Raw genomic sequence first — 11,119 nt, 5'->3', positions numbered from 1 at the left:
ATGGGAGGGCGGCTCTCCCCGGGAGTGTCTGATCGTCCAATGGGAGGGGGGTTCTCCTTGGGAGTGTCTCCTCCTCCTCCAATAGGAGGGTTGGCTTCCCTGGGAGTGTCTGATCGTCCAATAGGAGGGGGGCTCTCCCTGGGACTGTCTACTCCTCCACCAATGGGAGGGTTGGCCTCCTTGGGAGTGTCTACTCCTCCACCAATGGGAGGGTTGGCCTCCTTAGGAGTGTCTGATCGTCCAATAGGAGGGTTGGCCTCCTTGGGAGTGTCTACTCCTCCACCAATAGGAGGAGGGCTCTCCTTGGGAGTGTCTACTCCTCCACCAATAGGAGGAGGACTCTCCTTGGGAGTGTCTGCTCCTCCAATGGGAGGGTTGGCCTCCTTGGAAGTGTCTCCTCCTCCACCAATGGGAGGGTTGGCCTCCTTAGGAGTGTCTGGTCCTCCTCCAATGGGAGAGCGGCTCTCCCCGGGAGTGTCTGATCGTCCAATGGGAGGGGGGCTCTCCCTGGGAGTGTCTGCTCCTCCAATAGGAGGGTTGGCCTCCTTGGGAGTGTCTGGTCCTCCACCAATGGGAGCGTTCGCCTCCTTGGGAGTGTCTCCTCCACCAATCGGAGGGCGGCTCTCCCCGGGAGTATCTGCTCCTCCACCAATAGGAGGGGGGCTCTCCTTAGGAGTGTCTGGTCCTCCAATAGGAGGGTTTGCCTCCTTGGGAGTGTCTCCTCCACCAATAGGATGGTTGGCTTCCCTGGGAGTGTCTGCTCCTCCACCAATGGGAGGGTTGGCCTCCTTGGGAGTGTCTGATCGTCCAATAGGAGGAGCGCTCTCCTCGGGAGTGTTTGCTCCTCCACCAATAGGAGGAGGGCTCTCCTTGGGAGTGTCTGCTCCTCCAATAGGAGCGTTTGCCTCCCTGGGAGTGTCTCCTCCTCCACCAATAGGAGGGTTGGCCTCCTTGGGAGTGTCTGCTCCTCCACCAATAGGAGGAGGGCTCTCCTTGGGAGTGTCTCCTCCTCCACCAATGGGAGGGTTGGCCTCCTTGGGAGTGTCTCCTCCTCCACCAATAGGAGGGTTGGCCTCCTTGGGAGGGTCTGATCGTCCAATAGGTGTGGGGCTCTCCCTGGGATTGTCTCCTCCTTCACCAATAGGAGGGTTGGCTTCCTTGGGAGTGTCTCCTCCTCCACCAATGGGAGGGTTTGCCTCCTTGGGACTGTCTGCTCCTCCACCAATGGGAGCGTTTGCCTCCCTGGGATTGTCTCCTCCTCCACCAATAGGAGGGTTGGCTTCCTTGGGAGTGTCTCCTCCTCCACCAATGGGAGGGTTTGCCTCCTTGGGACTGTCTGCTCCTCCACCAATGGGAGCGTTTGCCTCCTTGGGAGTGTCTCCTCCTCCACCAATAGGAGGGTTTGCCTCCTTGGGAGTGTCTGGTCCTCCACCAATGGGAGGCTTGGCCTCCTTGGGAGTGTCTGATCGTCCAATAGGAGGAGGGCTCTCCTTGGGAGTGTCTACTCCTCCACCAATAGGAGGAGGGCTCTCCTCGGGAGTGTTTGCTCCTCCACCAATAGGAGGAGGGCTCTCCTCGGGAGTGTTTGCTCCTCCACCAATAGGAGGAGGGCTCTCCTTGGGAGTGTCTGCTCCTCCAATGGGAGCGTTTGCCTCCCTGGGAGTGTCTCCTCCTCCACCAATAGGAGGGTTGGCCTCCTTGGGAGTGTCTCCTCCTCCACCAAATGGAGGGTTGGCCTCCTTGGGAGTGTCTCCTCCACCAATGGGAGGGTTGGCCTCCTTGGGAGGGTCTGATCGTCCAATAGGTGTGGGGCTCTCCCTGGGAGTGTCTGCTTCTCCACCAATAGGAGGGTTGGCCTCCTTGGGAGTGTCTCCTCCTCCACCAATGGGAGGGTTTGCCTCCTTGGGACTGTCTGCTCCTCCACCAATGGGAGCGTTTGCCTCTCTGGGATTGTCTCCTCCTCCACCAATAGGAGGGTTGGCCTCCTTGGGAGTGTCTGCTCCTCCACCAATAGGAGGAGGGCTCTCCTTGGGAGTGTCTCCTTCTCCACCAATAGGAGGGTTTGCCTCCTTGGGAGTGTCTGGTCCTCCACCAATGGGAGTGGGGCTCTCCCTGGGAGTGTCTCCTCCACCAATGGGAGGATTTGCCTCCTTGGGAGTGTCTCCTCCTCCACCAATGGGAGTGTTGGCCTCCTTGGGAGTGTCTGATCGTCCAATAGGAGGGGGGCTCTCCCTGGGAGTGTCTGCTCCTCCACCAATGGGAGGGTTGGCCTCCTTGGGAGGGTCTACTCCTCCACCAATGGGAGGGTTGGCCTCCTTGGGAGGGTCTACTCCTCCACCAATGGGAGGGTTGGCCTCCTTGGGAGGGTCTACTCCTCCACCGATGGGAGGGTTGGCCTCCTTGGGAGTGTCTGATCGTCCAATAGGAGGGGGGCTCTCCCTGGGAGTGTCTGCTCCTCCACCAATGGGAGGGTTGGCCTCCTTGGGAGGGTCTACTCCTCCACCGATGGGAGGGTTGGCCTCCTTGGGAGTGTCTGATCGTCCAATAGGAGGGGGGCTCTCCCTGGGAGTGTCTGCTCCTCCACCAATGGGAGGGTTGGCCTCCTTGGGAGTGTCTGATCGTCCAATAGGAGGGGGGCTCTCCCTGGGAGTGTCTGCTCCTCCACCAATGGGAGGGTTGGCCTCCTTGGGAGTGTCTGATCGTCCAATGGGAGAGGGGGTTCCTTTGCAACCACCCGTGGTCCTGAGTGGGTTAGTTGAGTGTACTCAGAGCGACAATCCTTTCCTGTTATGAAAGCCTACAACGCACCCAGCTCGCCTCCTTGAACTCTCTCCAGCTGTCAGTATAACGTCTGGTCGTATGCAACAATATGTAAAGAAAATGACGAGAGACTCAATAAGTGTTTCTTTGTATATTCTTGGAAAAATATTGATTTCTTTTTTTTCGTGAATTCGATTTTCATTTAGATTATTTCGAGAGTGAGAAATTGAGAGGATTATGTTCAGTATGGGCCCCAATCTGCATGTGCAATAAAAGTGCCAAGAAATGAGCAAAGTCGGCCATCTTAACCGTAATATATCTAATAGACACGATGAGACACAATCCAATGGGAGTATTCTGAGAGTTGTTAGGTATTTTTCGTTCTGCTCCGCACCATTTGCGCAAGCAGATTTGAGCCCTTTTTCCTGATGTGATGTGGTTGATGTGCCGTTCCAGTCCTTTTTGTACAGACTCATAGAGAAGTGGTCTGTAGATTTACAAGAGTGCATTCAGAGCCCAGGTTTAAGGCAAATAGAGGGCATCAGTTGAAGGTTCTTGATGTGTGTGTGTGTGTGTGTGTGTGTGTCAATGCTTAAGGTAGTATTACAACACCTTGAAGAAAAGTATTAACAACACAATACTCCCCAAAAATGTTTTTTTTCTATTTATATCTCTACTTATTTATTTATTTATGTATAGTTTTTTTAACTTTCTTTTTTAATTAATTAATTTATTATTTATATTTATTACTGTACACACCATCATAGTTTGAGTTAACATTAGTCAATGCATTGATAAAGATATTTGATAGTTTGCTTTACTTGTCACCCAGACTTCTTGTGGTGAACACACATCACTTGAGTTGAGAACTATAAAAAATAATAATCATAAAACATGGATTGGATTGGATAAACCCCAGTCATTATCATATTATTATCATAATAACCAATAGTGGCTTTATTTCCTGTTTTTCATTGTATACAAACATATTCTGACCATTTATTTATTTACTTAACTATTTGCAAGCACAATGTATGGAAAGCTGAATTTGACATATCATAACTCAGTGGGTTGAGAGTCTTAATTTTTTTGTCAAAAAAACGTGTGTTTAAATGCTGTATTCCATTCATTGTATTGTTATGTTGATATTGTATCGTGTTTGTATTTATTGATGGGCCATCAACCATATTTGATGCTTGACTCTTTGTCCTCAAACGCAAGAGAAAACGGAGTGCGCAAAAATGTAAAGGAAGCGAAATGAAAAATGGACTGGAAGACACACGTTTAATTTATCTGAATTATATAGGACATTTATTATTACAATAATATTTGTTATCGTAGCTACTATTATACTTTAATTTTGTATAATAAATAAATCTTTATTTTCTTGTGTATGTCAAGGTTATGTTGTAAACTGTACACATTTGAGAAATACAATTATTCAATCGAGTTTGATGTCTGCCTCCAGTATGTTTCTTCTAGTTTTCTCGTTCTTGTTCTAGTTTCTACAGCCTGCTATTTACCTTGCATTTAGGAAATTGCATTGTAAAATGGCCATTATAAATATCTTAACTACCGAATCATTTATTTCAGTTCTTTGGGATTCAATGAAACTGACAGCACAGGTTAGGCATGTTTATGTATATTAAGAGCTGAAAAGTATTACTAGTTATCATTAAATATCACAGATAGAGGCCGTAACGGTTAGCCTGAATTACAACCAGAGAAATGTGAGTTGTAGACTGTTTTCAAGATTTTGGGCCACACTGTACCTACAGGAAATGGCCACTAGAGGGCTAGATATACAGCACACCAAAACGCTTTGAGGCACATGAGCTGAAACCACTAACCCTAACCATAACCACTACCCCAGCCCTAACCCAAACGTAACTAATTTGTAACCAATTAGGTTTTAGACATTTATGGAGTATATATAAATGATGATGTAATGACAAGACCAACAAGATGCATTCAAAGAAGACTGCAGTTAAAGCCTTTCATTAATTTCATTTGTGTGTGTGTGAACCTGGTTGCTCCATGTACACATGTGTACCAGGGGAGGCTAGTGGAGGTAGAAATCGGAGGACAACGGGTTAGGGTCTCCTATCTGTTTGATACCATTCCTCATTCTGTCCATACATTCCTCTGGTTTCATTCCCCAATTTCTACCTCCACCACCCGCCCCTAGTTGTGTCCCATGATTGTCAGCCATCCTCTTCCTTCTATCAAGGTTCAAGTTTTATTGTTACGTCACATTACAAATGTAAGAGAGTAAAATTCTTAGGCTTCGGTTCGGGACATTGCAGCATAAGGCAATAGGCAAGTCAAGATAAAATAGAGTGACAATAGTATAAAACATAAGTGAAACATTTGGACAAGTGACAGTTGTGGGAGACAAATAGACAGGATACGATTAGCAGTGCGAAGAGTAAAATAAATAAAATAGTACAAGTAGAATGTCATGAGTGTTGCACTTGGTGGCAGTGGGTGTGAGAGATAGTATTGAGTAAAGTGACTGTGAGCTGAAGGTTAGGTAGTCTGTATCAGTGGCGGCTGGTGATAAAAAATGTTGGGTGGGGCACAGGTTATGGGGGCATGCTCCACGGGGAAGAATATCAACTTTAAAATCTGGATTTACAGTCGATTTTAGCATGAGAATATATACTGTATATAACTTAATTATTTTTATATATAACTTATATAAGGGCAAACTGCAAACACAACAAAAATATAATGCACAACAACTGACAAATCAACTGGAATAGTCTTTGTTAGCAGAGTAGACCTAATGTTAACAGAATGGACTTATACCCTTTGTCTATCTGTGCAGCGGTAAGGTGAATAATTCTAGCAGTACTGTCCAGACAGTTGTCTTGTTTAGCCATTCAACTAGGCATTATTTATTCAATGGAGAAAGACATGGAACACAATGCAATTTTGATAATAAATGTGTTCTTTGTTACTTCTTTAATTAAATTAAAGTGTACCTTTCTATTATCATACAATATTTCCTTGAACATGTAAACTCTATAATCATACAGTTGTCTTTCTATTAGTTGTCTCTGTCATACTGAACTGTTTGTTATCATCCTGAACTATCTCTGTTGCTCGATTAAACTGTCATTCTACCGCTGTAGTACACTGGTATTCTGGTGCGGAGAATTTCTGGTTTGGACCCGGAAATTGCAAAACGTCACGTTTGACGTCAGACTTAACAACCGGATATTCAGGGCTCTCAAGTCTCACGCATTTTCCCATTTTTTTGTATCCAATGTTAGGTGGCCGTCGTGGCCCCCTAGTGGTAGTGGCCCTAGGCTGCAGCCTAGGTAAGCCTATAATCTGCGCATGCTCAGGGCGCACTTTTCTGCGCCCCGACCGGGAAATAGGAGACAGCCAATTGGAGCGCTGCTCCAGCTCACGTGTAAGCCAAAAGTATTTGGACTGCCATAGAGTCCCATTCGGCCGGCGTCCCCGACTCCCTACCCTATGTATTTTCACAGTGAATTTTACACACACACAGATAAAATGTTTATTGTATTGGAGGATTTTTAATGAATGCTGATAGGCGCCGACAGAATATCAGCCGCATTTTATGAATAAACAATGTTTATTTAAAAAAATATTTTACAAGTAGCAACTAGGAAGTGGGGCCGCGTTGGAAGGTGGGGGCGGCACCCTAGCGCCCTCTATTGGCCAGCCGCCACTGGTCTGTATACATGGGCTGTGCTTGGGGATGATAGTCAATTGTCTACAGTAGGTTTGTTTATCCCCTTCAAACAGCTGTCATTCTGTCACTACTAAGGATTGGAGCTGGAAGAGGCTGTGACCTCATCAGGGACGGACGGGGGATTCTCCAGAGGGAGACTAGAGAGGACAGGCTACATTCCATTCCATGATGTCACAATCGGACTCGCAAGTTGTCAGTTCCGCCCACACACGAGAGGACTTTTGATCGTAAATATTGAACACGTTTAACATTTACGATCGTCTGCCCCGACCATTTTCCGAGCAGATTGTTCGGGAGAAATTGACTCATAACACACCCCACACCACAGGATAATCTTGTAGGATAATCTTTAGAGCCATCTGATAATCGGGCGTTTGCTGTCCTTGTTCGGAAGGGGGGAAATCGGGCCAAAACCGGACAGATTAGATTAGAGATTAGATTTTGGCTCGATTTCCCTAACAAAGTCTGTGGAGGGAGCTGAAGCTTTGAGTTGCCAAGCAACAACCTCCAAACCGTAAGGATTTGGAGAGGATCTGCAAAGAGGAGTGGGCCAAAATCCCTCCTGGGATCTGCACAAACTTGGTGACCAACTACAAGAACCGTCTGACCGCTGTGCTTGCCAACAAGGGTTTCTCCACCAAGTACTGATTCATGTTTTGCTAGGGGGTGAAATACTTGTTTTACTCAATAAAACACAAATCATTTTTCAAAATTCATATTATGTGATTTTCTGGGATTTAAAAAATATTCTGTCTTTCACTGTTAAAATGAACCTACCATTAAAATTATAGACTGTTCATTTCTTTGTAAGGGGGTAAACTCACATAATCAGCAGGGGGTGAAATACTAATTTCCCCCCACTCTAAAGTAATCTATAATATAGTAATCTAGACTATATTTATTCTGCGAGACAAGTGATACAATACCCCCTGAAACTTGATCAATGCAGTGGATTAGCACATGGTGTGCCGGCCGGGTGCGATTTCAAAGGCGAAGATCGTCAGAACAGCCAGGGCATCGTCATACTTCACTGTGCATCACGGTAACACAACACCGCGCCACACCATACCATACTACAGGACATGACACAGCAGTCAGAGGTCAGAGGTCGACACATGCCACAACATTAATCAATATTGGACACAGGCCAGGGACATGGATTTTCCTGTGTGGTAGAACACAAGAAAGAGTGAGGCAGAGAGAGAGAGAGAGAGAGAGAGAGAGAGAGAGAGAGAGAGAGAGAGAGGAGAGAGACAGAGAGAGAGAGAGAGAGACAGAGAGAGGGAGAGAGAGAGAGAGAGGCAGAGCGAGAGAGAGAGCACGCTGTATGTCAATGATGGACAGATGTAGGCAGCAACAGGGAGTAAGAACAGCAGATGGACATGTGAGGATTAAGCCCCATCTGGATGGGCTTGAGAGAGACACTGACCCAAGAAGAAGAGAAAGGAACAGAGAGAGAGAGAGAGAGAACAGAAAGGTAGAGTAACTGTAGATGGGGGGAATGAAGAGGTAGAGAGGGTAGATGTCTTTGAAGATCCATATTCGGTGAGTTGTGTCTTAAATGGATTTTTTCCAGCTTCAATCAATCAGTCGCAGGTATCTGTTTCATAGTTATCCTATCCACGCACAGTTGTGAGGACAGCATTAAGATAAAAAAACGCAAGCGGTTGTGGATGTAGTCAGGATAATGGGAGAGAACGACTGTATTTTTCAATTGGAATATGATGTTTTTATGTACCTGTGTTAGTAACACTGATGCAATGAAAGTATTTAGTCAAAGTTTAAGAGTCAAGTCAAGTTTATGATCCATGTGTAAGTATAGTCATAGAACACATGGTATGAATAGTAGAACGTGCTCAGGGGGGTTTAATAATAACATAATATCATATGAATACAAATGCAGCTGTAGACAGATGTGTTGGCTCCAGCTATGTGATTTAAGTAGATTTAAATGTGGCTGAAACAAAGACAGTGATCGTCTGATCTTCCAGGGAAGTATTCCATGAACACTGATAAAGGAAAATCAGGCTTATTTTGATTATTCACGATAATTTCATTCCGAGTTCATTCCGTTCCCTGAATGTGGCTGAAAGAAATTGCTGTTGAGTTACCATGGCAACTTTTGCCTCAGAACTAGCCTGGTTACCTACAGGATTGTACATCTCAGAAATGTGAATCGCGCTCCGATGACATGGTGTATTTCTATGGGAAGGCTGTGCCTGGCGCTTCCATTGGACTGGGACGCCGGGGCCCTCATACAATCTCTGCGTTTGTTGCAGAGGAACAGGGTGACTGTCACCCTGTGACAAGCGCGCAGATATGAGTGCTCCTGTCTCTTGCTTTGAGCTGTAGGGGTGAATTGGGATCGGGCCATAGTATCTTCTTTTCGACAATCTGCTGTTCTGGCCTGCTTATTACTCTGTACATGCGCCCAAAGCCATCATGTCCAAGCGAGAACTGAGTTATCATTGAGGAGACAAGCTGGAATTGGATTATTGGAATCAGTTGAGTCTTAAATCACAGTCGAGATTAGCTCGAACCAGGCTTTTCAACTAATCGCTGATGTAGTTATCAACGTACGTGGTAACTGTGTGAATGCCCCAATTATCAACTAGTTATCAACGTACGTGGTAACTGTGTGAATGCCCCAATTCATGTTGGTGGTTCTGGGGTAATTCTGTGGTGATGGTGGGGTATCTCTGGTGATGGTGGGGTATCTCTGTGGTGATGGTGGGGTATATCTGTGGTGATGGTGGGGTATCTCTGTGGTGATGGTGGGGTACCTCTGTGGTGATGGTGGGGTACCTCTGTGGTGATGGTGAGGTATCTCTGTGGTGATGGTGGGGTACCTCTGTGGTGATGGTGGGGTATCTCTGTGGTGATGGTGGGGTATCTCTGTGGTGATGGTGGGGTATCTCTGTGGTGATGGTGGGGTACCTCTGTGGTGATGGTGGGGTATCTCTGTGGTGATGGTGGGGTATCTCTGTGGTGATGGTGGGGTACCTCTGTGGTGATGGTGGGGTACCTCTGTGGTGATGGTGGGGTACCTCTGTGGTGATGGTGGGGTATCTCTGGTGATGGTGGGGTATCTCTGTGGTGATGGTGGGGTATCTCTGTGGTGATGGTGGGGTATCTCTGGTGATGGTGGGGTATCTGACGCTGGTATGTCGCAGGGTCTTACCCCCAATCCAACCCTTAATGCTGAGTGCCAAGCAGGGAGGCATCGGGTACCATTTTTATAGTCTTTGGTTTGACTCAGCTGGGGATCGAACTCACAACCTCCCAATCTCAGGGCGGACACTCTAACCGCAAGGCCAGTGAGTTGATGATGATGATGATGATGATGATGACGATGATGATGATGATGATGATGATGACGACGACGACAGACAGTACTCTTCCTAATGTTATTTGTCTTTGCTCTAGGCGGTTGGACCGACACAGAGAGCATGAGATCAAGGGGGATTAACCAGATTCACCTAGCGCAAGGAGATTAAGACAGATTAATAAGGATAGAGAGAGATTGGACTAATCATTACATGAAATCACAATCTTCCTAGAGGAACGCAAGGTACACGGGAGGAACGGAATGAGTCCCGGGAGCACAGAGGAGACGGAACACAGATTAGTCGCATAAGCCGTCGTAAGATTTAAGCATTTGTATCTTGCAGGACAACTGTGTACCACGAAAACACATCTATCTATCGAAGGCTCAGATCCCATTCACGATACACTCAAAACATGGGATAGTGAGATCACAATCTCACGGGAAATGGAAAATGAACGGAACACTATCTCCCCACGGAGTCCCGGGATCTAGTTCTGGAATGGTTTCTGCCACACCGCCTCAGTTCCACGACTGCTCCCGCAGAAAGACGAAGAGCCACGTTGCCGTGCGTGTGAAGAAAGGTCGATATTGAGAGGCCTAACCTACCAGACAGAGACAGGGGCAGGGCTAGTCCTTATCCCTTAGCCTTCCCATCTGTCTCTCTCTCTCTCTCTCTCTCTCTCTCTCTCTCTCTCTCTCTCCTCCCTGGCGACTAAATCCCCCAACTTCATCTCTCTCCGCTTCACTGACCCCTGAACCCCTGACTGATCTCCATCGTCCGCCCCGCCCTCGACCCCGCCCCCTGACCCACCTCGTCTCGCCCTCCCTGTCTCTCGTTCTCTTCCTCACATCTCCTCCTAATCCCACCACCGTATTAATCTGCCTCCCCCCCTCCCCCATGCCTCCCCCATGACCCCCGCTGCTGTTCTGTCCCGCCCGTTCTATTCTCTACATCCTACCCTACGTCATTGAGTTCCCCAAGTGTCTTTCCCCCATCGTTACCGAACCTCCCATCCCCATCCTCTCCCATCCCCGTCCCCATCCTCTCAGTCCCCAGCCTTCTCACCAGCCTTCTCACCACTTATCATAATTTGCTCCAAACTACTGATATAGTCGACATCTCTCCCCATTGTTCACTTCTTTCCTCCCTCCCTCCCTCCCTCCCTGGTCACTCACTATCTCCCAGTCTCTTTCACATATTCCTTTCCCTCCCTCCCTCCCTCTGTCCCTTGCCGCTAGCTATCTTCTAGTCTCCTCTCCTTCTCCTCGGGGGGGCTTTCAGCCCCCTTTACCCATAACCCACC

This window comes from Nansenia antarctica (genome assembly GCF_963989245.1).
Source record: "Nansenia antarctica genome assembly, chromosome: 5".
NCBI classification, from domain to species: Eukaryota; Metazoa; Chordata; class Actinopteri; order Argentiniformes; family Microstomatidae; genus Nansenia; species Nansenia antarctica.
This window is presented reverse-complemented; position numbering follows the sequence as displayed.